This window comes from Onychostoma macrolepis, chromosome 23, assembly GCF_012432095.1.
Source record: "Onychostoma macrolepis isolate SWU-2019 chromosome 23, ASM1243209v1, whole genome shotgun sequence".
Taxonomy (NCBI): Eukaryota; Metazoa; Chordata; class Actinopteri; order Cypriniformes; family Cyprinidae; genus Onychostoma; species Onychostoma macrolepis.
This window is the reverse complement of record NC_081177.1, coordinates 27642901-27648900: the sequence shown is the minus strand read 5'-3', so window position 1 is coordinate 27648900 and position 6000 is coordinate 27642901.

The following is a 6000-nucleotide window of genomic DNA, read 5'->3' as shown; positions in this document are numbered from 1 at the left end:
TTGTTTTAATTTTTATTAATATTTATAATCATTTTTTATTAATCACAAACCCAAACTTGACTCATCTCATGATCATCACACAACTATGGCTCTCTCTATTATATATAAAGTCCCGTTTAGTTGACAGATGATGCCAACACTGAAACAACCAACCCGATCTCATGAAAGTGCGTATAAATAGTACTTATTTTTTAAGCAAAAATTGACTTTGGCGTGCATGCTACGCAATGGGTAGGATTAGGGTTGTGGGATAGATGCGTACCATATGCACGCGAAAACTGCGTATTATATGCAAGCCAAACTCGCGCGTATCATATGCACGCCAAAGTCATTTTTTGCGTATCAATACCACTAGTTTTTGTTTTTATTTGGCGTACTATTTATATGCATTTTCATGAGACCAGACTCAAAATTGTGCTACAAGTTTGATCGCAACATATAATCATTGCTGTTGATAGTGTTGTTCACCATCATGTCATTAACTAACTGCATGATTTTCACTGTACATTTCTGCCATATGGACATCAACTTGACCACTGATAAGCTACTACTAAATATAATGTAGAAACTAAAATTTTCTGTAAAGCTGCTTTGCAACGATTTGTATCGTGAAAAGCGCTATACAAATAAACTTGAATTGAATTGAATAGACAGAATGGAAATTTTGATTCAAAACTCATCTCAAGCTTTTAGATCAATAGAGGTTTTAAGATCAGGAGAAACATAAACTCAGTCATGCATCCAAAGGTTTGTCTGGTATCTATCCTGAGATTTCGGTGAGGCTCGTGTTGTTGGTTTCTCATTGACCTTGAGCTCTGGATTCTTATGGTTTTTGGACAGGGCCGGTCGTTCCAGTTGAATCGGGATTTGAGTAGCATCGACCAGTCAAATGTGTGTTGTGTGAGGTGTGAACATGTGTTTTTTGTGTGTGGGGGGGTCAGAGTATCAGGGTTTAAATCCCAGTGAAGATGTTTTTGGCCTTGATCACCGTCCCGATCGATTCCTGGCTGATTCACTCTCAGATATGTCTTATTTTATTAGTAGCTTCAGCCTTCCACAGGCCCATTCACGCGTGATCAATACGACGGCCGGGACAGGACATATTTTTCTCATTTTTAGTGCCGTAACGCTATTTAACCGTGTCATCTGATAAATGAGTGGCCGTCCCAAAACGCTGATTTTCTATTGATTTCTCCCTCAATCTCAACACCCTTTGCCCCGTCACTCCTACATTGTTTGTATGTCCAGTTATCTGCCCATATCCCTCCACCTTTAAAAGACTGCGCTGTCTGCTTCCTTTACCCATAAACCCATTCAGCTTGAAGGATTAGTGGAGGAACGTTCTTAAAACGGGCACAATTTTGCCATAATAGAGCTTGAAAAGTTAATGCATTTGACTTTTAATGTTAGCAACTCTTTATTCATTTAATGTGCTTCTGATGAATTGCATTTTTACATTAAATTCAACCTAAAGCCTGTTTTATGGCTTCTTTAAAAAGTTACAAGGTCAGTTTGTATATGAAATGTGACCCTGGACCACAAAACCAGTCTTAAGTCGCTGGGGTATATTTGTAGCAATAGCCAAAAATACACTGTATGGGTCAAAATTATTGATTTTTCTTTTATGCCAAAAATCATTAGTATATTAAGATCATATTCCATGAAGATATTTTGTAAATTTACTACTGTAAATATATCAAAACGTCATTTTTGATTAGTAATATGCATTGCTAAGAATTCATTTGGACAACTTTAAAGGCGATTTTCTCAATATTTTGATTTTTTTGCACCCTCAGATTCCAGATTTTCAAATAGTTGTATCAGCCAAATATTATCCGATCCTAACAAACCATACATCAATGGAAAGCTTATTTATTCAGCTTTCAAATGATGTATAAATCTCAATTTTGAAAAATTGACACTTAAGACTGGTTTTGTGGTCCAGGGTCACAAATGATACAATTAACTAAATAATAAATAATATTTACTATTATTTAATATATTCTTTAGCAGTGTTTGGGAAAGTAACTTTGGTAACACTTTATTTTAAGTTGTCCTTGTTTACAATAAATTATGCATAATTACATTAATTAACCTAAGCCAAATCCTAATCCTAACCCCAACCATATAGAAAGTGCATGTAATTAATATTACTCAGTACTTAAATGTATACACTGTAAAAAATGACTGTGATTTTAACAGTAAAAAACTGTGAAAATGCTACAGTAAAAACGTTCCCAGAATTCCCTGTGTTGCATTTCAAATTTTGTTTGAATTTGAAGTTTTTTCTTTGAAATAACTGTTTCTTCTTAGATTTTTCTTAGCAGTTATGTTTATTAGGGTTGTATGTTACATCTAAAGTTGTTAAATTAATGTTTATTGCATATTTCAGTTTAATGAGTCTCACCATGATGGTGTTTAATGTTTGTGTGAATGGCACTGTGCACCTTCTATATATGTTGTTATTTAAAAGCTGCTTGTGATGGGTTTTGGTTCATCATGTGAGTTTCTCATCACCACCTGCATTTGGTGGTTATCAGTGTATTTCAAAGGTACAAAACAGATTTCAGTATTTTAATAGGTTGGTATATTAACATTACATCAGTTAATGAAATTACGGTATTTAACTGTAAATGTAAGCTGCCGGTTTTTTACCATAAATTTTACGGATTTTTTTTTTTACAGTGTAGTTACACTGTAACAAGGACACCTTAAAATAAAGTGTAACCATTGCTTTTAAAAGTAATGGATTACAATATTGCATTAAAAAGTAACAAATTGCATTACTTAGTTACTTTCTAAAAAAAGTAATGAGCTACTTTACTTTTGCGTTACTTTCTCTCATCTGGGCTGGATTTGCTTGTTTGTTTTTAATATAAAAATATATATTTTTGGCAAATGTAAAAGCCCTTTCACATCTTTCACAAAGGTGGTAAAGGTCAGAAGCAACGACATTGGTTAATAAAATAAAATTAAATACATAAAGGCTATTTGTTATTTAACATATTTAATTATTACCGGTTTGTGTCATATTCTGAGTTTGCACTTCACTTTTTTTAATTAATTTTGAGGAATACTAAATCTGTTTTTGTGCAAGTGGAATGAGTAAATGCGAGTACTACAGTAATCATCATGTTCACACAATGCACTCACTCCCGATTTATCTCAGTTGTCTGTCAATATATGGGAAAGAAAGTACCTGGTATTACTTATTTGAAAAAGTAACTCAGATTTTTTCTTGTAAATGAAAAAGTAATGTTTTACTTTACTAGTAAAAAGTAATCTGATAACGTAACTTGCGTAATGCGTTACTCCTAATACTGTTCATTAATAGTGGTGTAAGACCAGAGCTCACATTCAGTTTTAAAGCAAGCTGGTGAAACATAGACTTTAATTTAAGAAATTACTTTGTATAAAAGTAATGATATCTATGATCTGTTATGCTGCATTCCTGGATATTGTGATTATAGCTCAAATCACAATGGATACACACACTCAACTTGATCTGTTCCTGCATTATTAATGCTAAATTAAAGCCGCCGCTGTCTCCTGTCTTGAGCACAGTAATACATATTGATCCTTTCATTACCAAAGAACCTCTATAAAGTTCTTTACATATTGCTGAGGCATTCTGGGCGAAACTGCAAATAAACAGATCTAATCACACTTGATGCATGTCATACGTTCCCCGAGTCAAAGTGCCGCCGATCAATTCGGACATTTTGTAAATGGAACAAAATTTAACCCGAGCGGATTTCTCAAAAATGCATTTGCCAAATGAATAAATCTCCATTAATGCTCATCAAGTGAAGAATTTCATCGCTTCTCTACAGGTTTACAAGTGAATATTTCTGAATACCTGCAGCAGAGCCATAAACACACATTATGTAGTCCAATAACAGCACCTCGCGTGGGTTTTATTAGACCTTTCAACCCTTATATAATGGGTTAAGTGATAAAGTGACATTTACTGCCCACTCGCCAGGTTACATGCAGAGCACAGAGCAATAACACGCTGCCGGTGGGGCGGGCTTTCCATTAACATTGACTGCAGAACAAAGTGGAGTTTGTTTTAACACTACCTATTGCACCACTGGACCACTAAACCAGCAACGATCAGAAAACCAGCTGAGGCTGGCTTAAAGTCACAATGAAATGGAAGCAGCGACAAATTTTTTTGTTCTGTATTATGAAGTTCGTCCAAGTGTAAAGGATCGTCGTAAAAGAAACAAATGTGAGGCCAGACCTGGTTCTGTCTTTTGGTTGTTGATTGGATTTTGAAATGTGAGAGTTGCAATCAAAAATAGAGGCAGATAAAAGTGAGCTTGTAGTCAGAAAGCTGCAAGATTTCAAAAAAGACTATTTTGGCTATTCCTGATTTTTTTTTGTCATTTTGACATTCTCCATCAGTGGTTCTCAACCAGAGAGCCTCAGCAAACCTCCAATTAATACATTTTCTTTTCTTTTAGGATTATTATACTACAGTAATAGATCTCTAAATCCTAAAAAACAAAATCAAGATTGCTATTGTTTTCACACATTTTTACTTCAGTTTTAGTTATTTTAGTACACTATAAAAAGTCTGTAAAAAAAAAAAGGTCCACTGTACTGTGTTATATGAAGAAATTTTGTATATTGTTTTTTAAAAAGGTGTTTTCCTCGCATTTTGAATTAATTGTTGTATTCTAGGTTAAAGGAAATGTCTGTAAACTTAATGGAAAATGACCTGGCAGAAAATTACCAGTACCTTTTTCTGTTTCTCTACATTTATTTATTTATTTTTTTTAAGTTTCGCTTTTAGTTAACTATAACAACCCTGACCAATGCTCCTATTTTAAAATTTTGGAAATAAGCAGCTTCATCAGCAGAAATACCATATATATTTAGCCTTTGCGGGGGTCTTTGAATATTATGAGAATGGGAGGGCCTTTGAGGCAAAACGGTTGCATCCACGGCTCCACTATAAGGCCTTCACAGAAGAGCAGAAGATGTTAGCTAGCAATTAATGCCAGTGGTTTCATGCATAGTGTTCAAGTGCAAACACACCTTTTACTTTTGGCCATAAAGTGCACTTTACCTGACGAGGAAACCCCTTGAACAGCAAAAGAGTTGTTTCTCTTAACTTTTTCAGAAGAACTGTACCTAAGTACAGTGCAATGTACAAACCTTAAGTAATCAGTGAATTCTAAGGTGATGAATTTAGCTAGTTACATCATGATTTTATGTAGAAATCCTGGTGTACAGTCTTACTCAACAGTATCTACATTCCCATTATCAGCGAAGTACATACTTTCAGCGCACAAAATGTGAATTGGGAAGCAGAGATGCGTGTGGATTACCAGCGCCACCTTGCGGCGGTTTCCCGCCTCTACAGCCATCACAGACAGGCATTAATCATAACCAGGGGAGTGTAAAATTCAATTGCCTCCCTCTATCCATTTGGAGTGTAGAAGCCTGAAGGCCAGCCTTGTACTTCACCTGAGAGAGAAAGAGCGAGAAAATAAATAAATAAAGAAGAAGAACCCTCTGCCTACACTTCATCAGGGGCCCCTGCTCCATAATAAATGGAGTGTCTCTGCGGTGGAGTTGTGCCATCAGAAACTCGCCCTCTCTCTATCCATTTAATTCAGCGGCGGAGGGAAGGGTCAGGGTAGGAGCTCCGCGCCGCCTGCTTCCCTCAGTCATGCTGTAAACTACCTTTTAGGAATTGTTTCTCAATAAGAAATGATCAGTCCATTTATCTGCGGCAGACGGAACTGTCTCTTCGCCCAGACCTCCAATATTTTTCGTTTGACCTGATCAGGGCAATAAACTAGAGCGAGACACTTTCGATTTGTCACCGGCCCGAGAGCTGGGTGGCTGCGCGACTGATTACATCCCTCTCTACACACACACACACACACATACACACTCACTCACTTATCCACACACACACACACACACACACACACACACTCACTCACTCTCTCACACACACACACACACTCTCTCTCTCTCTCT